Source organism: Chionomys nivalis, chromosome 14, assembly GCF_950005125.1.
Source record: "Chionomys nivalis chromosome 14, mChiNiv1.1, whole genome shotgun sequence".
NCBI classification, from domain to species: Eukaryota; Metazoa; Chordata; class Mammalia; order Rodentia; family Cricetidae; genus Chionomys; species Chionomys nivalis.
The window spans coordinates 49,761,251-49,785,125 of record NC_080099.1 but is presented as its reverse complement, the minus strand read 5'-3'; the positions used below and the strand labels follow the sequence as shown (position 1 = coordinate 49,785,125).

The 23,875-nt window shown below is 40.6% G+C and overlaps 1 protein-coding gene across 2 annotated transcripts in view; it reads left to right on the top strand.

The window, feature by feature from the left end:
- Map3k2 (mitogen-activated protein kinase kinase kinase 2) overlaps positions 1-23,875 on the top strand; it is an 86,340-nt gene that overhangs the window by 5,792 nt on the left and 56,673 nt on the right. The window contains exon 2 of one of the 2 annotated variants that reach the window (XM_057788406.1): positions 23,211-23,318. The exons of the other annotated variant lie outside the window; for it this stretch is intronic. The gene's annotated coding sequence lies outside the window, so the exon portion shown is untranslated. The remainder of the gene's footprint in view (positions 1-23,210; positions 23,319-23,875) is intronic. 2 annotated transcript variants of the gene reach the window in all.

Here is a 23,875-nt window from a genome sequence, read left to right as displayed (position 1 = left end):
AGGGTTTTCTCTGTATAACAGCCCTGGTTCTCCTGGAACTCACTTTGTAGACCAGGCTGGCCTCAAACTCACAGAGATCCGCCTGCCTCTGCCTCCCGAGTGCTGGGATTAAAAGCATGCGCTACCATGCCTGGCCTGACTTCCTTAACTCCCACTGGTTTATGTGATTTTTAGTTACTAGTGGTACATACTGAGAATTTATTAAAAGACTTTCTAGAGAGAATGGAGGCAGTGAATTTGTTACATTTGTTTGTTAAGGCTGAGTAAGGGGTGCAAAGATTTTAAGAGCCTAATGGTAGTGAAACATGTGCAGCAAAACAATCCTTGCTGCATTAAATTTGCACGGCTGTAACTGCTTGCACAGACCTGCATGAGCTCAAGCCAGCCAAAACTCCAGCTTGTGAAGTTTCACCCCCATTCAAGGAGCTATTGGCAGTTGATGGCTGCTGAGGGATGGAGAGTCTGTTTTGTCTAGGGATGTGGTCCCTGAGAGGTTAACAACCGTCCCTGTGGATGGTTCTATAACCGTGCACATAAGGCAGCTCTGTGTGAACTCAGTAGTTAAAAATAAAAACAAAACACATGAAATTGAGAGGGAAAAGTGATGATAAGGATAGAGATGAAATTGGAGGGAAGGAGGGGGATGATTTTGACCAAAATACATAAATGCATGTATGAAAATCTCAAAAAATGGTATGTTGATTTTAAGAGTCTGTGGTGGCTTGGATGAGAAATGCTTCCGTAGGCTTGGTCATTGGAACACTTGACCACAGCTGGTAACACTGTAAAGGCTGCCCCTACTTTTCGTGCTCTCTGTTTCATGATGTCATTTGAGGATATAAATGCTTAGTTTCCTGTTCTGGCTTTCTTGACTGCTGCTTGCTGCCATGTTTTCTTGCCATGACAGACTCTTACCCTCTGGAACCTTAAACCAAACAAACTCTTCCTTCTGTAAGTAGCCTTGGTCATGGTGTTTTATCACAGCAACAGAAAAGTAACTAACACAGAAGTTGATACTAGAGAGTGGGCTGCTGCTGTGAGGAATCTGACCATGCTTTTTTGGAGAATATGGAAGACTTTGGAACTTGGATTAGAAAAGCAATTGAAAGCTATCTTCAGAACTTTAGGATTGTCCGAGTAGAAACTTGGAAGACAGTAGTGCTGAGAGTAGTTGAACTATGGAGATCAACTCAAGTGATTTCAGAGAGGAACAGTATTAGCCTCCAGGTTAGAGGCCATCCATTCCTATGATATTTTGGCAAAGAGTCTGGCTGCTTTCTGCCCTTATCCTAAGAACTTGTCGGCTAAATTAAAAAGTAGTGCGCTAATTTCTCTGGCAGAGAGAATTTCGAGGTAGTGTGATATTGGATCTGGCAGGGTTGTTATTAATGACTGTTATGCAGATCTTAAGAGAAAAAGAGTAAGTGGGGAAGAAAGAAATACAAAATGTTCAGTTTTAAGAGAAAGAGGACCACTAAACTGAATTTTGGCCAAGGCTTGTGCTGAAAGAGATGGAGATTAAGATCAAGATTCAGGAGAATCCTGTGCATTGGAATAAAGGGAGCGGTCCCCGTGAAAGAGAGTAGTTATTCCTACAAAGCAACTAAAAACTGCTGCTAATGTGGTTTAAGGAGCCCAGGCTCCATCCCAAGATAGCAGCAAAACTTGGCAGTGTTATCCATGTGCTGATGGCTTTAGTATAAAGGATGCAAGCGTGAAAGGGTTGTGGCCTCTGTTTTAGAGAGCTATAGAGGCTAGGCAGTGTATAGAGAGAGTCTTTGCATGAAGGCCATGAGAGGGCAAGAGACTGTGAGAAGCTGTTGTATTAAGCTGTAAAAGTGAAGCCTGACTGGCTGTGGAGAACTCAAGAACTCCAGAGTCATGAGATTTCTGTGAAGGAAAGCTTTATACAGGAAGTGGAAGCAGGCCAAGGGGCATCGTGCCATTTAAGTTTTGTTGGTGAAAGGTTTCCATACCCTGATGTTAAATCTCTCTACTGATGGCAATAAGCAGGATCAAGCCGAATTAAGAATAAAAGTCCAAGTTTATTGGGCAAAACATTCCTGGGTGATTTTCCTGGCACCCAGAGATGATATCAGGAGAGGAGACTAGAATGACTACTTGACTGCTCTATAGGAGGCAGTTTAAATACCCTGTAGGCACATTCTCCAATAGCTCTGGGGGAGGAGCCAGCACTTGGTGGGCTTTCTGAGAGGGAGTGGGGTTTGGAATGGGGGACAGTGAGACTGGAGCAGAGCTTCCAGCTTAAACCTTGATGTGGGATTCCTCTCTGTATGCTGTGAGTATCCTTGGTTAATAAAGGAACTGCTTTGGACCTATAGCAGAGCTATAGGGGAACAGAGCTAGGCAGGTAAAACTAAACAGAATACTGGGAGAAAGGAGGAGGAGTTAGAAGCCATGTAGTCCTCCCCTAGACAGATGCCACATGGAACTTTAGCCAGTAAGCTACAGCCACATGGTGATACGAAGATTAATAGAAATGGGTTAAATTAATATGTGAGAGTTAGCCAATAAGAAACTAGAGCTAATGGGTCAAACAGTGATTTAATTAATATAATTTCTGTGTGATTATTTTGGGGCTAAGCAGCTGGGAACTAACTAGCAGCTTCCCCACAGCAAATTGGCGCCCATGTGGCCAACTAAAATCCACTTAAAACCTGAGAGGGCTTGGAAAGGAATTCTAGACACTAAAAAACAAACTTTAGCCACATTTACATTCCCAAATGGGCTTTACTTACTGGCGGCATGCTGCAGCTCCTTTAAGAGAGGTTTTCCTGATTCAGCGGTAGCAGGAAAAAAGCCATGGTTTGAAATGCCGGATTTCTGGGATGTGCTGCCAGCGCAACCTCTGTGTCTTTCAGGAGATCGAGCCATTGAGTAGGGTTTGTGAGAAACGTACTCTGACTTGCTTGTTGGCAGCATGGACCTGCTGTGTGCCTAGAGATGGGGCATTGTGCATGGCTCTTAGAGGAGGCAAGCAGCTCCGCCATGCTGGACTGGGTGGGGCAACAGGCAGTATCGTATTTCCCCTGGCAGTGGTGCTGTTTAAGTTCATAAGAAGGGCTTGGCATTTTTAAAAAATATTTATTTATTTATCATGTATACAATATTCTGTGTGTATGCCTGCAGGCCAGAAGAGGGCACCAGACCCATTACAGATGGTTGTGAGCCACCATGTGGTTGCTGGGTATTGAACTCGGGACCTTTGGAAGAGCAGGCAATGCTCTTAACCTCTGAGCCATCACTCCAGCCCCGAGGGCTTGGCATTTTAAGAAGTGCTTCTGGTCAGAAAATAATTACAGATACGCAATAAAGACAGATCCAGATGGAAAAGACCTCTAAATGGTTAACAGTGTTGAATAAATGTATGTAGGATTAGGAGAGAGAAGAAAAAGAATATAGACAGTTATAAAAAGAAGTAAATGGTTAGAAAAAAGTAAAGTCTTTAAAGAAACAGTACAGACAGTCATAGATTAAAAGAAGTAAAGAAAAATAAGCCACGTAAAGATAGACTATGCAAAGAGAGTCTGGATTATGTATACTATTGTGTTTTCTTTGAATTTTTTGACTGCAGAGAGACATTTGATTCTGGGGATTGCTAAGATAAACCAACATATATACTTTAAAGGTATCTTGATTTCAAAATATGGATCTAAGGATATGTTGCTTTGGAAAAAAAGGTTCTTTTGTTTCCATGGAGGATGAGAACCTGTGGAATCCTTCCAGACTAATGTGGTTTGATGGACCAAGACCCCATGAAAGAACGCCTTGAACTCCCCTTAAAAAATTACTTTGTCCAACAAAAAGCATTGAAGCAGTTTGGAGAGAAAAAATTATGCCCATATTCCCAAATTTTGTTTATAAATGTTTCTTTACATTTAAAGTGGGGATATGCTACAGAGATTTGCATTGGTATGGATTTTGGTTTATTGATACAAATTTAAGGTCAATTTTGTTAATATTGTGTATATGTATATTTATGCTCTTGATTAAGGTATTGTGTTTGTATAGCTCATTTCAAATTTTAATGTATAATTAAGAAATATAGGTTAAGTCAAGTTTGTAGTCAAGTTTGTAGTTAGGTTTTCTAGATATATAGAGATATATTTCAGTTAGATAGGTATTCTTCAAATCTTTTAGAGGTCTTCAGAATATGGCATTTAATGTTTTAAGAACTTAGGACTTTTCATGACAGTGAGACATATCTGCTCCAGGCAGCACCACTTATTTCAAGAAGAAGATGGGCATCGAAGAGGATTCTTATGGAGTTAGTTAGCCATTTGGGCAAAAAACTGCTCTTGAGTAGACTGCTTGATGACTGCATGACCCACAGAGAGATGACTGCTGAAGCTGCCTAAAGAAGGAGATAGTCCTTAGGGTTCCTGCTTCATGAAAAAAAATCTGCCAGACATTTTGTAGGACACAGAAGAAAGTGACTGACAAACTGCTAATATATGCTGAACTGTCTTTGAAATTTCCTGCTTCATGGAAAAGTCTGCTGGATACTATGGGCCACTAGGTTGAAGATGATGCCCCAACATTACAGAACTTTGGGTGATTGTCCAGGTAGCGAGATGTCTCTGTCAATTCTAGAGTTTTGGAAGTTACTTACAATGCATTTGCTGTTTACTTAGGTAATATTACATCCTTCTGGAGTCTTTGATGGAGTTGAAGAATAGATAGAATAGAAAGGGGAGGTGATGCTGGATTCTACTCTGTATGTTGTGAATACCATTGGTTAATAAAGAAAACTGTCTTGGGCCTGCACAGGGAACAGAGGTAGGCGGGGAAAACTAAGCTGATTGCTGGGAGGAAGAAGGTGGAGTCAGAGAGATGCCATGTAGCCCCACTGCTGACGGGCGCCAGATGGAACTTTAGCCAGTAAGCCACAACCACATGGCGAGACACAGATTAATAGAAATGGTTTAAATTCATGTGTAAGAGTAAGCTAATAAGAAACTAGAGCTAATGGGCCAAGCTGTGATCTGATCAATACATTTTCTGTGATTATTTCAGGGCTAAGTGGCCAAGAACTAACTAGCAGCCTCCCCACAACAAAACATCTCAACCTTTATGGATATATGGGTGCTGGTTCAAGTCTGACTCCTCTCTGTTGGTATGGAAGGGGGATGTTGGGAGTCAGGGAGTTAGTTGTCAGCTTGTGAATGGAGAAGCCTCAGAAGGAAGAGGTAGAATAGGTACCTGGCCAGTGGGTGGTGGTGATTGACAAGGAAGGGTCTCCAGTAAAGGAGCTCAAAAGGGCTTAAGCCTGTAGGCAAGGGTGGGGTGGCCCAGAGGCATGTAAGGATCATGCTGAGGAGGGCGATCAAGTGACCTGAGTTCAATGGAGCACTTGATGAGCTGTCGTTTAATGTCAGTTGGCCCTCTCCACCTTTCCCTAGGATTGTGGACGGTAGGGGATATGGAACTTCCAGGAGATGCTGAGAGCTTCTGATAAGAGCTCTGTGAGCCTGGAAGTGAAGACTGGCACGTTGTCTGTTTGGTTAATCTGGCGTGCCAAACTAAGGGATGATGTGGTTCAGGAGTACCTGAGCCACCACATCTCCTGTCTCCCTGGAGGTGGGAAACATTTCTAGCCATCCTGCAAAGGTGTCAACAAGAGTTAGGAGATAGTGAAACTTTTTATGAGTAGGCAGGTGGGTGAAGTTAACCTGCCTCAAAGATGGTGCAGGGGCTGATGTATTTGGAGAGCCCCTTGCAAGTTGGTCTTCATACATCTGGCAGGAGTGAACCTGTAAAATACAAACTTGAAGATGCATGGGCACAAAGAAGAGCTCTAAGAAATGCAACAAAGCTTTGGGGCCTATATATAATAAGGTCTGGTGGATGTCTGAAATGATGGACAGTACCTGGTCCTGAGGGAGGATGAAGTTATTTAAGAAGAATCATCTATCCTTTGTTTGCAAGGCCCCCTTTTTTCAGTAGTTAGTTCCTCTCCTCTGGTTGTTAGCAGGGTTGATAGGAGGGTATCAAAACCAAAATATGTTCTGTTGTTCCAGTGGAACTGAAGGCCAGTCCCTGAGCTGTTAAGTCAGCCCTGGCTTTACCTAAGGCCAATGGGTCCTTGTGGGACTGGTGTCCCCAGTAGTGGATTATGGGCACTTCTGAATGGAGCTGGAGGGCCTCCAAGAGCTTGACTATGAGAAGTCTGTCAACTATGGGAGAGCTTTTGGTAGTGAGGAAGCCCCTTTCCTTCCAGAGGACAGAATGGGTATGGGCTATTAAAAAGGCATATTTAGAGTCAGTATAGATGTTATCCTGTTAACTCTTGGCTATCTGAAGCTCTAGTCAAGGCAATTAATTCAGCCTTTTGTGAAGAGGTTCCCATTGGCAGGTGGGTCACTCAACTGTTTTAGTCCACTGCATATGCTGCCTGGCAGTTTCCTGATCTGTCTATAAGAAAGCTTCTGTCAACAAAGAGGGTGAGTTGGGGGTTTGTGAGAGTTTGGTATAGGAGACCAGGCTGAGGTTAGTGTACTGCCTCCACAGCCTCTGGGTGGGGGCAAGAGGAGGAACCTGTAGCATGAATAATAAAAACCCACAGATAGATACTGGGGTTTAAGCTGGAGATCAGAAAAGCAAAGCAGTCATCCACTAGAGAGTTCTCACTTCTAACAGTGCTCAGACCGAAGAGGTGAGCCACTGAACCTCAGACTGCATTGCTCTCCACCAAACCTCAGACTCAAACAGAGACCCTGAGCTTATGTCTCCTCCCGTCTTATATTCCTCTCTAGTGCTGGGATTAAAGGTATACACCACTATTGCCCAGCCTCTATGGCTAACTAATGTTGCTGCTGGGATTAAAAGTGTGTGCCACTACTGCCTAGTCTGTATGGCTGACTAGTGTGGCTAGCTTTGCACTCTGATCTTTAGGCAAGCTTTGTTTATTAAAACACAAATAAAATACCACTATAGGTACCAAAAGAGGAAGGGACAGGGAGGTGTAGCACAAATTCTGATTGTTCTTAATAAATAAAACCCAGAGTCAGATATTAGGGGATGAAAGCTGGAAAGATCAGAGAAGCAGTGCTACAGAATCATCAGACTGAAGGGGCCATCTTCTCTCTACTAATCCTTGACTGCATACTTAGACTGCATATGCATCCTCAGACTGCTTCAGAGCACTTGTCTCTCCCACCTTATATTTCTCTCTCTGCCTAGCCATATCCCTTCTTTTCTCCACCTCCCTAGTGCTAAGATTAAAGGTGTGAGCCACTACCACATGGCTTTGTTTCCCTCTTAGACTGGATCAATCTTCTGTAGCCCAGAGTGGCCTTGAACTCTTAGAAATTCCTCTGACTTTGACTCCTGAGTGTTGGGATTATGTAACATGAAGGGGCCTGCTTATTGGGGTTTATGTCCTGCCCGGTTCCCCACAGCCAGCAAGCCCCAAAGAAAATCACACAGAGATCTCTATAAGTTATAAAACTGATTGGCCCATTATCTCAGGCTACTTCTTAGCTCTTGTAGCTTATATTAACCTATTATTCTTATCTATGTGAGCCACATGGCTCGGTACCTTTTTCAGTGGGGCAGCTCACATCTTGCTTCTTCGGTGGTCTGGGCAGAACTGTGGAGGGAGCTTTCTGCTTCCCAGCATACTCCTGTTCTCATCACCCTGCCTTTACTTCCTCTCTGGTTGACCCACCTATACTTCCTGCCTGGCCAATCAGTGTTTATTTAAAACATGATTGACAGAATACAGACAATTCTCCCACACCGGGATTAAAGGTATATGCCACTACTGCCTGGCCTCTATGGTTAACTAGTGGCTTAGCTCTGAATTCTGATCTTCAGGCAAGTTTTATTTGTTAGAGTACAAACAAAATATTACTACATTTCCTCCATTTATCTAAAATAAAAAAGAAGGCTATGATTAATATGAAAAAATTATATACAATAAATACAACAACCATATACAAAATATTTATAATACCTTGTAATATATATTAATTTATGGTTTGTTTCTACGATTGGGGAAATGTTAATCTGAGTATTCCGTTGCTGTAACAAATCATATCTCCATAAATTCATTGCTGTGTTAGCCCCATATGGCTTTAATTTTCTCTCTGTCCTTCTATCCTATACATTTGACCCATCTTGTGCTCTTTTACCAATGATAAAGTTCCAGTCCATAAAACCTGAACATTTACATCCTGAAGTGGCCAGTTTGGATACGAAGATTCTTGTGAAATTACTGTTAAATCCACATCTGTGTCTACCATGTGACAATGTCATTTATTTGTATTTTTAATTTTGGTCTTTGTTCATTTATAGAAGTTTATCAAAACACTCACTTTATGGTTTCTCCTGATTTTTTTTGTTCTTTATTTTATAGCTGTTCTATCACCAGAGAAGTATGGTTTCTTACAATAGACATTAGGTTCTTTAATATCTTTGGGAAGGAGTTTTCTCCATGATCATAGGAAAAAGCTCAACCTGATTTGGTATGGGGACCTGCTAGAGGTTCCTCAAGGAGTTTCCTGTTGGCAAACAGTTACCTTCACTGTCCCTTGTTGGTCTACATTCATTAGTCCAATGCCTGCCTTTGCCACACCTTCTGCATAATCCAGATGGGAGGGGCGTTTTGTTTGGATTATGCTTATTCAAAACATTGTTTCTAGGGATTCCCTTTTTACAATCCCCTTTAAGATGACCTGAAGGTCAGAAAAGCAAAAAACAGCCAGCCACGGCCTTTTCTACTTCAGTCTAAAATGGGGATCCTGCCTCCAGGAATCCTCAGAATGAGGCTGAGAGTTGTCTCCTCCTGTCTTATATTCTTCTCTTAGGCTGGGATTAAAGGCGTGCACCACTACTGCCCTGTTTCTATGGCAAACTATTGTGGCAACTGGGATTAAAGGTGTGTGTCACCACTGCCTGGTCTGTAGAGCTGACCAGGGTGACTGTTTTACTCTCTGATCTTCAGGCAAGCTTTATTTATTAAAATACAAATGAAATATCACTACAGTGCACCAAGATGAAAGGTTTCTGTGTCCTGATATTCAGTCTCTCCACTGATGCAGTAATCCTAATCAAGGTGAATTAAGAATAAAAGACCAAGTTTATTGGACAAAACATTCCTGTGTTATTTTCCTGGTCCCTAAGAGATGAGACTGGAGAGGAGACCAGGAAAAAACATTTGGCAGTTTTCTAGGAGGCAGTTTAAATACCTTGTAGGCATGGACCTGAGTAGTTCTGGGGGAGGAGCCAACATTTGGTGGGCTTTCTGAGAGGGTGGGAGTTGGAATAGGAGAGAGGCTGGAGTTGTGTTCCAACTGGTGTTTGTTCTGCTGTGTTCTGATCTTGCTTTAGTCCTTTTTTTCCTTACTGTTTTGCATTCTTCCTTTTTGGAATGTCAATGTATGTTGGATATATTTAATTTGCTTTCTGATTTTACAGAGGTTACAATTAAGAGGTTGCGTTGAGCAGTGGTTCTCAACCTTCCTAACTCTACAACCCTTTAATATAGTTCGTCATGTTTTGGTGACCCTCAACCATAAAATTATTTTCATTGTTACTTCATAACTGTAATTTTGCCACTGTTATGAATCGTAATTGTCTTAGGTAGTATTTCTGTTGCTGTGAATAGATACCATGACCATGGCAACTCTTACACAGGAAAACGTTTAATTGGGGCTACCTTACAGTTTCAGAGGTTTAGTCATTATTGTCATTGGAGGGAAGCATGGTGGTGTGCAGGCAGATATAGTGCTGGAGAGGTTGCTGAGAGTTTGCAACAGGAAGTGAATGCCACACTGCTTGTGGCTTGAGCATCTAAGATCTCAAAATTCTTCCCATTGACACTTGCCCCAACAAGGCCACATCTAATAATGCTACTCCCTATGGGCCTATGGGGGCCATTCTTATTCAGACCACCTTAGTAATGTAAATATCTGATATGTAGGATGGTCTTAGGTGAAAAGGTTGTTTGACACCCCTCACCCAAGGGGTTCTGACCCACAGGTTGAGAACTATTGGCCTTGGGTTCCAGAAGAGACTTCAGGTTTTTAAACAGTGTTAAGACTGTATTAGGGTTCTGTAAAGAAACAATATAATGGTTTAAGTAAAATGGTGCTGTTCCCTGAGTGGCTGTAGTGGGTAGCGGACATGAGACCATGGTGGGCCATGAAGGCAGTCATTCCCAGGCTGGAAGCCCCCAAGTGGCCCATGGGCCATGAGGGCCAGTAGGTCGTAGGCACAGAGCTGCGTAGCAGGTGAGAGACCGAGATGGATAGGCATGCCGTGCAGAGTGAGGTTGGATATTTATTTAGTGGGTTATGGAGAGGAAAGGGGGCAAGGGGAAAAGAACATAGGAAGAAGAAGGATGCTTAAAAGAAATCCCACACTAGCTCAGAATTGAGAAATAGATGGTTATTTATTTAGGGATAGCCTACATCTATGTTTGTCTATATGTTTTATAGTTAGGCTAATCAGGTTCTTTAGATATATAGAGATTATATTCTGCATAGATAGGTAATCTTCAACCACTTCAAAGAGCTGTAGAATATGACATTTAAATAACTTAGGGTTCTGTTGAAGTGAGACAAGATTGCTCTTGACAGCATCATTCTATTCCTGAGAGAATGGTGAGTACAGAAGACACTCCACTTGGAGCTTGTTTCCTTCTTGGCAAAACTGGCCTTTGGGCAAAGAAATGCCCATTTCTCAACAAATGACAAAATACATGGTATCCGGAAATGGATATACGCAGGACTGTCAAATCTTGCCAAGACAGGGTAAGATGGTTTTGAAAATTTTCCTGCCTCTGAAAATGATCTGTCAGTTATTCTACGCCTTAGCCAAAGTTGGTTGCTTCAACATTCCAAATGAGACTCTGGGTGATTGCCCAGGTAGCCAGTTGTCTCTGTCTTTTGTTGCACATTTTGGAAGTTGCTTGATTGCACTTCCTGCTTAATATTATTTCCCTTCTCGGATCTTCGATGGGGTTGAAGACTAGATAGTTGTAGTTACTTTCCTCTCATGACTTGGCCAAGTTATTTATCATACAAGACTTAAACTAGTTAGGATAGGATAATTATTGAATATATTTGTTCTTATTGTATATAATTTTGTATTAGGCTTAGAACTCTTATTAAACAAAAGGGGGAGGTGCTGTAGGAAGTCTTACAGCCAGTGGTTACCCACCCACTGGGGTGTGGTCTCTTATATAAGCCAATGTAGAGCATAGGTTTGCTCTTTTTCCGGCTGCGGGATTCAGTTTCTGATCACCGTTCAAACAGAGAATTCTGATTTGTGAGTCTACCCCTAAATAAATAACCATCTATTTCTCAATTCTGAGCTAGTGTGGGATTTCTTTTAAGCATCCTTCAGAGAGAGAGAGAGAGAGGGAGGGAGGGAGGGAGGGAGGGAGGGAGGGAGGGAGGGAGGGAGGGAGGGAGAAAAACAGAGTGCATGGTGGGGGGGGGGGAGAGGAGCCATGGCAGCAGCTACCTCTTTTGGGAGAGAGATCGAAAGGAAGAGACTCAGGCTGGAAGCAGAAGCTCTGCTTGCCTCAGCAGAAGAGGGAGGAGGGGAGGGAGTGGGGCTTGTCTTTTAAAGGGACAGGACAGACCATTGCATTCTCATTTCTTTTATATAATAAAAAGGTGGGAGGTTAGGTACAACAGGTTAAAGGAATTGAGGCGGTGTATTCTCAAGACTGCTTCCTGCTTATTTGTGGGCATTGTCTTGGGGGTGGGGAACCTGAGAAAGCTGGGTACTGGTCACATCCTGGCATAGCTGATCTGCTTGTTCCTGTCCAGTGTTTGTGGTATGGAAATGTCTGGTGTCTCTTAGACCTGTTTAAGGTACTGACAGAACAGAGGACAAACTTAAGTTTAGGAAAAAGATATTTTTGGACCAGCGAATTGAGAGGGGTGTATCTGACCTTAATGTTTAAGGTAGATACTTCAATTCAGCTCTCTGGAACTCACCAGAATTCTTTGGGTTTGTGAAAACATAAGTTTTAAACATATGCATTGTAGGGCTGGAGAGATGGCTCAGAGGTTAAGAGCATTGCCTGCTCTTCCAAAGGTCCTGAGATCAATTCCCAGCAACCACATGGTGGCTCACAACCATCTGTAATGGGGTCTGGTGCCCTCTTCTGGCCGCAGGCATACACACAGACAGAATATTGTACACATAATAAATAAATAAATAAATAAATAAATATTAAAAACATGCATTGTATAAACAGTAGCATATTTATGTCAGAATGACTGTGACAGATGTTTTTGCACAACGAAAAGTATTTTTAAGACTATGGGAGGCAGTGTTTGAAATTGGATTAACTTGTATTTGTCCTCACACCTTTATAATTTGTAGGTACACACCTTAATAATTTGTATTTGTGTTTTACTAAAATTTGTTTAGTGAGGTTGTCCTTTTAAATTGACAAAATCTCTCAGCTGTCAAACTGCATCAGAGATCTTTGAGAAAGATAAAATTTTACTTGAGTTATTGATTAAAAAATGATAGAGAACTTATTTGATTGGCACCTAGAGCTACTACTCAGGGTCCTCCATGGTTGCTGAGGGTTATATTTTTCTTCTGCTGTTTATCACAGGACCTGCCAGGCTCCAGAAGATCCTGTGGGCTAAGAAATCTGTAGGAAGACAAGCCTGCCTTGACCTGAACAGCTAGGATGTTGATCCCAGTGATTCTGTCCATGTCTGGAAATCTTCAGTTTAGATGAAAGGCATTTTCCCAGTGGTCAGTGCTTAGCAGTTGAAACAAATTGTGGATGAACATTGTTTTGTGTCCATTTGTCTTCTGTCTTCTTTGGAGGAAATAGAGTGTTGCTGCTAGGAGCCAACCTGTCTTTTTGTTATGAAAAGTCTTTTAATAATTAATTATTTAAATGCCCAGATCTCTGAGCAGTTGAGGGCTGTCTATGAGGTATAACAACAGTATATAATCTACCTGGAGAGTTGGGTCTGAGCTTGACTGTACTGACTCTTAACAGGAAAGATTTACACTTGTAAAAAGACAAAAGAAGCCGGGCGGTGGTGGCGCATGCCTTTAATCCCAGCACTCAGGAGGCAGAGGCAGGCGGATCTCTGTGAGTTCGAGTCCAGCCTGGTCTACAAGATCTAGTTCCAGGACAGGAACCAAAAGCTACGGAGAAACCCTGTCTCGAAAATCCAAAAAAAAAAAAAAAGACAGAAAGAAGAAAAATTTGCTTGCAATAGAAGGTTAACGGCAGAATAGACAATAATAAAGAACAGCTTAATTTATTTTAAATCAGGGTTGGATTACATATATAGTATTTTCTGTAAGAGACTTAAGACATATCCATTTAAAATGTGAAACTTAATTGTTTTGTAGTCTATAATGAGATACAGTGGACAGACAATTAGAACATTTAACAGTAAACATAGGTGCATTCAAGTTACATGTACATACACACACACACAACACACACATAGAGTGAACAGAAATCAGGCGAAGTTGATGCTTTTGGTAGGCCCTATCAAAGGCATGCCACTGCGTAAAACATAGAGACAGCAGAGTCAACACCAGGGAACCAGGCAGGGAATACCTTAGTAATGATGGTGGGATTTGGTCGCCTGACCTGGCTCTCACTTAAGATGGCAGTGAAGTCACCTGACCTCAGTCAAAATGGTGGCAGTCACATGTTGTATGGAGAAGCCACTTTTTTTTTTTTTTTTTTTTTTTGAGCTGTGAGAGTTTAAAACATAATAGCAAAAGAGAGCTAGAGGCGTGATCTGCCCTGTTGCCGAACCACCATGCTATAAACCGCAGTGGGGAGCAAAGGCTGGAATTGAAAACAGCTGCCTTGTGAATCCGGCCGATTTTGTTGGCAGCAGTAGCAGTGGCAGGGACAGTTTGAGGAAAAACGGAGCCTGCAGGAAACCGGCGGAGCATAGTTTGAGGGTTTATACCATAGCTGAAAACATGAAAACCTGTGAAAAATAGAAGAGCATCCTCTCTCTATAGGCAGGGTGTTAAAGCCTGACTGGTTCCAGTCAGGGCTACTCAGAAGCCAGAGAGGCTAGAGGCTGCTCTGCACTGTCTCTCACTGCGGGGACTACTTACAAGTGGTCCAAAAGAAAAGAAAAAGAAATGAGAAAAATTCGAGGGACCCTGGGCCCCCAAATCGAATGCATCACACAGTGTGTGCAGTGCTAGCGCGGGAGGACCAACCTGGTTAGTCTGGTCACGTTTTTAGCTATGGGAAGCAACCAGAGATGAATGTTAGCGAAGGGCTCAACCATAGCTGTGAAGGCTGTGGTTGGGGGCTAGAAGGGGAAAACTCACCACCAAAGCTACTGGTGTGCGTAGAGGTCAGTGTTCAGGCAGATAGACTGCAGAGCTGTTGTAAAGAAACCTGGTTCCAGAGCCCAGGGTTCCATGTGTCCTCAGCCAACATGCCCATGGGCAGGAGGGAACGTGAAGAGCCTGGCACAAGTACCATAATGGTAAAAATAAAATGGTGCCTTTCCCCAAGTGACAACAGTGGGCCACAAGGGGCAGCGAGTCCCAGGCAGGGAGCTACAGCCATGACAGATGAGAGACCAAGACGTATAGGTACACCATCAGAGTGACGTTGGATATTTATTTAGTGGGTTATGGAAGGGAAGGGGAAAGGGGAGAGGAAGGGAGGGAGAATGGGGATGAGAAGAAAGAGAGAGGGTGGGGGGTTGAGGGGAAGAGCCATGGCAGCAGCTACCTCTTTGGGAGAGAGACGAGAGGGGGGAAAGGAAGGGGCTCAGACTGTAAGCAAGAAGGAAGATCTGCCTGCCTCGGCGGTGGATGGGGAAGGGAGTGGGCATGGCTTGTCTCTTAAAGGGACAGAACAGACCATTATAAACAGAACCAACCAGTAGAATGAAAAAAAAAGTATATATACAAATAAAGGGGATTTCTTAGAGTGACTTACAGGCTGTGGTATGACAAGTTCAAAAATGGTGGTCTTCTGGAAAGGCCAAGAGTCTAGTCCAGGAGATTGTGTGTCTCTGCAGTCTTGATCTGGTGCTAGATTCCTCCCTAGGGAATTCCTAGGGAGTTGCTGGTCTTGAGTCTGGTGGAATCTGGGAGACATAGGTTCTGCAGTAGCAAAGGAATGCCTCAGAACATGAAGAATGCATTTGCCAGGCAGCACAAGGACAGGCAGGCAAAAGCTTCCTTTTCCCATATCCTTTTATATGGGCTGTTAATAGAAAGTGTGGTCTTAAAGTGGATCATCCTACCTCAAATGATCCAATCAAGAAAATTCCTTTCCTCACAGGTATGCCCTAGCTGCCTGGGCTTTTGTTGATTCCAGATGTGATCAAGAACCAACAGTAGGGATCACAAGACTGAAAGACTATAGGGATTTTTAAAGTTGGACGAAATGCATTTTGCTTTATGTTGGGAGACTGTTGGGGCCAGGGAAGGGAATATGGTGATTTGAATGAGAAATTCCAACAGTTAATGTTGGTTGGTAGTGCTGTTTGGGTGCATGTTTTGCTGGAGGAAGTATGTAACTGGATGTGGGCTTTGAGAGTTTAAGGCTTCATCCCCTCTGTTTTGTGCTGATGGTTGATGATGTGAGCTCTCAGTTTCTCCTTTTGGTTGCCATGCCTTTTGCTTCTGCCATGCATTCCCACCTCTGGACCCATAACCCTAATAACTTCTTTCTTCTATCTGCCTTGGTCATGGTGTTTATTCCAGCAACAGAAAAGTAACTAACACAGAATCTTTCAGGTATATGCCTAGGAGTTATGTAGCTCAGTTATTTGGTAGTGCTATATTTAGTTCTTTGGGAAACCTCGTATTAATTTCCATAGTGACCATACATTTACATTCCTGTTGGTGGCAGTATGTAAGGATTCCTCTCAGCCTACATATCCTTGCCATCACTGGTTATCAGTTCCCATCGTCTCTTTTTGTAGTTGTAGTTTTTTGACTAGGATGAAATGGATTCTCAAAGTAGTTTTAATTTGTATTTGGCCAAGGATGTTGAACACTTTCAAATATTTATTGGTTGTTTGTATTTCTTCTTTTGAGAGCTATCTATTAATTTAATTAGCTCATTTATTGGATGGATGATATGGATTTTCTGGTGTTTGATTGTTTGCTTTGCTTTGCAGACACTTTTTAATGTCTTGTAAACTGCATTTGACAACTCTTTGGGTTTACTTCCTGTGCTATTAGAGTTCTTTCCAGAAAGCCCTTACATGTAGTTATATGTTTTGAAATGTTTTTTCTATAGCAGTTTCAAATCTTCAGGTCTTACATTAAAGTCTTTGGTTGATTGTGCAGGGTGAAAGATAATACAGACCTAATTTCATTTTTGGCAACAGCAAAAGGTACCTGAACTCAGTAATAAAATAAATTCAAAATCTATTATGTAACACACCCAAAGTGTTTCTGTCAGTGCTACTGTCCTTATCAAATTTGGAGAGAGCACATTACAACCTTGTTTCTGAACATACAACTTGTGCTGTCACACCATGCAATATTAGGGAACACTGCCTAGTTTTAGAGTCTAGATAATTTCATATTAAGAATTGTGGTGTTTTTAACTGTACATACAAATTTATTCTTATAGAAGCATGATTCAGTTATGGAAAACAGAGAGTACTTTTTTTTTAGCTGCCTTTTCTCTGGATAAATAACAAATTAATATAGTTTTAGATGGTTAGAATGCTTCATTCTTAAATGCTGGTTGAGGACTGGGGAGATAGCTCTGTCAGTAGACTAAATACTTGTACAAGCATGAAGACCCGAGTCAGTCCCCAGAATTTGTGTTCAAGGTCGGGTGTGGTGGCACTGGGAAGTCCTGGGGAGATACAGACAAGTCAACCTTTGAGGTTCTTGGCCACCTAGTCTAGACAGCTTGACAAGTTCCAAACCCATGAGAGATCCTGCCTTAGAAGATAAAGTAGATGGCTACTGAGGAATAATCAGTCACACACATGTTTCATTTACTGATTTGAATTTCATTTTTTAAAAAAATTGTTGAATGAATTTTGGCTTGACATTAAAGCATTATTTCTAGCAGTTACTGAAAGGGCCCTAAATGTACTACTGCTATTTTGTACTACATGTTTATATGAAGTGGCACTCTGAACATTGATAATCACAAAATCAAATATTAGTCAACTCTGAAAAATTTTGAAGATACTTTTCATCCAGCTGCTTGAAATAATCTATTTAAAAAAGCATTTTATAAATATAAAATGTAAAAATCAGCAAGTGAAGCCTTTTTTTTTAACCAAATGTATATTTACCTTCATCTATATTGAATGTTAAAATTACATTTCTTCTGAAGAATTATTTTAAAATAAAAATCTGGAAGGCAAGATGGTTCATCAAGTAAAGGTGTTTTGCTCTGTGTGAGCTTGATGATCCATGTTTGATTCCTGGAACCCTTGTACACGTAGAAGGAGAGAATGAACTCCACAATCATGCCATGGTATGTGCATGCCTACACAATACTGTGTCATACATAAAATAATAATTAAAATAGCTTAAAAATTCATTTGAAATAAAATTCTTTACAGTTATCAGTAAATGTTTAATTTATGTATCTATTTTGTATACCTGGTTGTTTAAAGTTCTCAGGTGAAAAATGGATGTGAGTGGAAAAGGTTTAAGAAACTCTGTAAATTATATTGATTTCTGTTTAGATTGAAACAGGTGACATTAATCTCATTTTCTTATTAGATTAAAACAAAATAAAACAACAACAACAAAACTCCAAAATGTTCTCTATTATCTTATAGTTAGAGGCTAGGCAGGTGTGTTGTGTGACTTCATGGGGAGACACAATACACATGTCTACTCACCCAAGATAGGGAACCTATGGCAGAAACAAAGTATGAATAACGCTGAAGTCAAACTTGATGAACCATTGAGTGCTGTGGGATAATTCTCTTGTATACTATAAAGATTTGTCACTTGTGTTGGTTTAATAAAACACTGATTGGCCAGTAGACAGGCAGAAAGTAGAGGTGGGGCAACCAGACTAAGAGAATTCTGGGAAGAGGAAAGGCAGAGGTGCAGTCACTAGCCAGATGCAGAGGAAGCAAGATGAGAATACCTTACTGAAAAAAGGTACCAAGCCACACGACTAAACGTAGGCAAGAATTAATTAACCTAATTTACTTAATTTAAGTTGTAAGAGCTAGTTAATAATAAGCCTGAGCTAATAGGCCAAATAGTTTATAGTTAACATTTAGGACTGAATGACTGAGGGTAGGACAGAAACTTCCATCCATTTTATTTGTTAGGGTTACTTAGAGGAGTAGGAGTGAATGGTTACTTAAAGGAGAAGAAATGACTCAAAGATAGCTGCATCACCTGAGCCCACCCAAGCATGTGCAACACCTCACAAAAGCTGGAGCACACTGCACAGCCTATAGACAGCTTGCCAGGTTAGAGAGTGTTCTTTATATGTGACTCAGTAGGTCTAACCTTCCTCCAGGCTCCTGGTCTGGTCTCAAAGTCTTTGGCTGAGAGTGATTCTTCATCAGTTGTTGCTTACTCGGAGGGGAGGAACCTAGTGAATGGAGTCAGTTTCTGGTACTTCCTGAAACTATTTTGAGTTGTTTACCTTCTGTAGCTTCCCTGGAAGATGGAATGTTTCATTTCCTCAGAAAACCGCTATACAACTGCAGGTAGGAAATCTGAATGCAGTCTTAAATTGGCTGTTTGTTAGAACTGTGGCAGAATGCTTTCAACACGGGATCAAACTCAGTGCCTTGCTGTGTTAGTGTTTTATCATAGAGCTATGTCCCCAGCCCTGACTTCCGGATTTATAAAAGTGCATTTGTCTGGGCATTTTTGTATAAAAGACCTGTCTAGTGTATGATTCTTGGAACCACAGCTTAATAGAAGTAGAGGAGGTAGAAGAAACTTAATTTTGTTGACCACAACAGTAATATGAGAGTAGATTTATTTCAAGGCAGCACTTAGAAACAGGATAAATAAGCTTTTTAAAATGTAATTAATTGATCTGAATGAAATTTTTTTTGAAAGCATTTCATACCTAGACGCCTTCCTATACCTGGTAGTGCAGAATTTTAGGTTCTCAGTGGATTCTTGAAAGGGTAAGCCATAAGTCATATTCATCTGTGAGGCAATTGAGAACTATTGGGTCCCAGAAAAATCACACAGAAATGAATTGTTCTCATTTTATTCTGGAGAAACCAAACTAGTGAAATACATTTCTGGAAATAGCCAAAAGTTAGGGATATTTTAAGGAAAAAAAAAGTATCAGAAAATTATATGCAATCTTTTAGGTACAGTAGAAATTTAAAATTTTAGGGAGATACTTTGGTAAGTCCAACATTACTACATAAAAAGTGATTTTTGAGATAATAATCTACAAACAATTTTTCTTATATTTTTTGTATTCCTTTTCTGTCTTTCCATCTTAACCAGAATGCAAAAGTGCCCCTAAGTGAAACTTGCTTTTAGTTTTGGTCATGCTTTTATTGATGTTTGCTAATCTGTAGATGTACTAACTAGTATTCTCACCACTAAGTTCTGCTCTTTTTTAATAAAAGGAGCAAGTAAGGAGAAGTGGCTTCTTGAGAAGCAAAAAGGAGTATTGCAGAAGTCATTTGATTGGAGGACCAAGTACCTCAGAAGGAAAAATTTCAGACATTTCAGTAGCTTAGGAGAAGAATTGGTGCTTGCACCATGTGAGAGCTTTATCAAGGACATACAGCTACTGTGGTATATGAAAGAAGAGATTCAAAGCAGATATGGTTGTGGAGAGACTCAGGCCCCACTCTGCAGATTTGAGAAAAGCTACTTACCAGCTTGTCTGAAGTGGTGGTTCAGTGCAGATGATGGGTGAACCTGTTTGGCCACAGGGTGGAGCTGGTGGAGAGTCTGCAGTATGACATTTCTGCACAGCCTCTTCATTTTCTCTGTGATAGACCTGTTCTTGGAAGAACAGCTAATTGTGGAGCAGGGAGACCAGAGATGTGGTGGAGTCTGGTGTCAGCATTCTTCTTTGTCTAATTATGTTTTTGAGAGTAATTCGTCCTTTTGGGCAACTGTAACCTGGAATAAGATTCTGGGAAATGTGGTTTGAATTAATCAAGTTGACCTAGTACAATTTCAATAGCAGTTAAGGGAATGGGGAGAAACTCCACAAAGGAGGATGTTGAAGTTATGGGTGTCTGCAGACTATGCCCATGCCAATCTGATAAAGCCAATTGCTTAATCTTCCCACACCTGTTTCCTTATCTACTTTATGGGACTGTCGTGAAAAGCATTTAGCAAAGTCAGCATTATAAGTGTTACAGCTCCGAGGGGAACGGTTTCCTCAAGGGAAGGGTACAGCTCCGGGGGAGCAGTGTCCTGGCAGTCAGGAACTAAGGGATACCACAGAGTCACACTGCACAGCAAACCTCACACAAGAGATGTATTAAGAAAGACACAAGAGGGTGGCTGCCTCTGCTTGGGTGAGAAGCAACAGAGATCCATCCATGTGTGAGGCAGGCTTTATATAGGGTCTCTTGGCCAGCAAAACTTTCCAGGGTGGAAATTTCCAAGGTGGGATTGGTGGGATTTTTTATTCAGGGATTGATTTTTTTTTTTTTTTTTTGAGCTCAGGGATTGGTGGGTTTTCCAAACCTAGGATTGCACATGGACTTTTTACCCTACAAGTATAACGCAAGCTATGGTAATTAGTAGCTTTTATTGCTAGTAGTAATTACAGTAGTAATGGCAAGAAAGAAATAGGGCACATTTTGGAAAGATAGATGGAGAGGAAATGAGTGGAGGTAAGAATGCAATATAAAGTTCATATATTTGAGGATATTGCAATCTAGCTACAAGAACACATGGAGACATGGGCTAGAGAGATAGCAAGTGTTGTCATTGAGAGTGGTTAGTGTAGAGCGGTGGTGTATGAAGTGCTTAACATATTGCTTGGTGTTTCCAGGTGGTAATTCTTTCCTACTGTCATTTATAGATATGATCAAATACAGACATATCATTTATAGATATCTGACCCCCCATGTGCCATGGCATGAATTATCTCTATTTAACAAAAATAAACTGGAAAAACCACTAGCAAACTGAAGTGTATGATTTCCCTGTGTATGTTAAAATGAATGTGATACAATGAAATATTTGCAAAGTACCATGGGAATCATTATTATAAAACATCATATGCAAGCATAGTTTTCCTGTCCCAACCACTCTGTCCCAAATAACTGACTTAGAGGTTGAATATGAATTATAACTTCTTGGCCAATAGCTCAGGCTTGTTACTAGCTGACTCTTACTCTTAAATTAGCTCACTTTTATTAATCTATGTGTTGCCATGTGGCTTGTGGCTTTACTTGTCCTCTAGCATGTCTTGCTTCCTGAGCAGCTGGCTAGCATCTCTTTTGACTCCCCTGACTTCCCTTCTTCTTCCCATCATTCTCTATGTTTCAGGTTGACTATCCTAATCTCTTCTTGCCCTGCTATCGGCCAACCAGTTTTTATTAGCAATGAGCATAATCCACAGCAACTATATTCTAAAAGCTCATAGCAAAAAAGTAAGCATTTAAATATATATTTAAATACATTTAAATGTATTTAAATATATATATATGATATCAGTAGTATTGGTATTTTAGAAATGAAATACTTAAATATCAACCTCACCTAATGGAAACAAGATGTAAATAGACAAAAACCTCAGTTTGGCCAATAAAAATAAATTCCATATTGAAAGATCATACTCTGAGCCACAAAATGGGATTCAAAAGTGCTCAGAGTGGCAATAAAGTTAATTGAAAACATTTTCTTTTTTGTAGGGGGCAGTATATACACAACAGAGTTTTATTTATTCATCCATAATGAAAATTGACTTTATTTGCAGTAAATTGACTGACTGGAGACCATCATGTTAATTGAAATAAGATATAAGCTTGACTTGGGGGTCCATTTTGGATTTCATGGTCTAAATTGGATGAGGATGACTGGCTCTTCCTTAGGAGGGCACCAGATCTCATTACAGATGGTTGTGAGCCATCATGTGTTTGCTAGGAATTGAACTCAGGACCTTTGGAAGAGAAGGCAGCACTCTTAACCATTGAGGCATCTCTCCAGCCATCTTGTGCCCTCTTGAGGAAGAGACCTGGTCAGTCATCCTCACCAATGTAGACCATGAAACCCAGTATGGACAAGTTCAACAGAACCGCCATATGTAGGCTGTTCATGCATACTTCAGCATTGCCAGGGCATAAATTTCATTCAGTTTTCATAAACTTGACTTAGACAAACATTGTCTGTTTTCTCATATTCAGGGAAACATTTCTTTAATAATTGCTATGTGTTTAGGAGTAAGGATTACCAAAGAGAAGAGGGAGATAGGCACTTGGGATACAAAAGTAGACCCAGGAAGTAGACTCTAGCAGTTCCTTTCGGGAGAAAAGCAGGAAGCATGTTATTGGTTTGTCATAGGGTTTTTGTTGGAGGTTGAGGTTTTGGTAGTAATATGTCCTCTGAGTTTTGATGGAACAGTACAGCATTTGGTATTATTTGGGACTTTTGAATTATATAATAAGTAGCAAAAAGAGGGCTGGAGTAGTTAAGAACACTTAGATTCCCAGCACCTATGTGGTAGCTCACAATCCTCTGAAACCCCAGTACCAGCGGATCCAGTGACTTTTGCTCTCTGGGCACCAGGCATGCATATGGTGCACAAAACATGTAAGATAGGTAGATTTCAAAAATAAACAGCAAAAAGTATTAAACTACCAGTAAAGTAAGAGTATTCTTAATATTAAACACATTTTCATGGTAGGCCCAGGTATTGTTTTAAGGCCAGTGTTAAGGCACACTTTTTTTTTTTTAAACTGGTTCTGTAAACATTACTTTTATGCTTTGGAAATATTTTAGAATTTAAAAATTTACTTTATTGTGTGTGTATGCATATATATTTGTGTGTGCACTCTGTGGCCTTTATCAGTGTGTACTTGTGTGTGTAGATCAGAGAATAGCTTGTGGGGATTGGTTCTCTCCTTCCATCAGATAGATTTTAGAGATTGAAGTCAGGTACTTAGGCTTGGTGGCAAGCACTTTTGAATCCAGTTAATACTGTCTTGATTTTAGAACTTTAACAAGATATTCTTTTTAGAATTTTAAAAAGATAGTAAATTTTGTAATTTAGTTTTTAAAATTTTTATTAGTTTCTTTGTTTTTTAAAGACAGGGTTTCTCAATGTATCCCTGGCTATCCTGGAACTTGCTCATACATCAGACTGGCATTGAATTCAGATATCACCCACCTCTGCCTCCCAAATGCTGGGATTAAAGGTATGTGCCACCAGACCTGGCCTTATTTTGTCATTTTTCAATATGGGAGAGTATTGAGGGAATTATGATGTTATACCAAAGACATGTGTTTCTAGAACAAATAAATGAACTAAAGGTAATATAGTAGTGTATATGAGTAGATTCTGAACAAGATTAGATTCAAAGCTGAACTTAATAACTGAGTTTCTGATGTATGTATTATGATCTTGTATTTAAAATATTTTATACATAATATTTTCTTTAATTCTTACATCATTCACGAAGTAGATACAGTTTTGTCCCATTTTCATTATGAGAGCCACTATTATAATTACTGTCAGTGAACATTGAGTAATATGTTTGGTAAACTATTTATGAATTATTCCTTTTTTTAATACCTCATAAAAATACCCAAAGACAACAGTTAGGGTGTTTATGCTCTGTACGTTTGTCCAGAGTGATTTGGGAGTTTTGGCAAAAGCCTAAATTTATTAGAGTACTAATTTAAAAGCTACTTTTATTTTCCTTAAGACTGTTTTATAGTGGGGCAGGAGAGATGGCTTGGTGGTTAAAGGCAC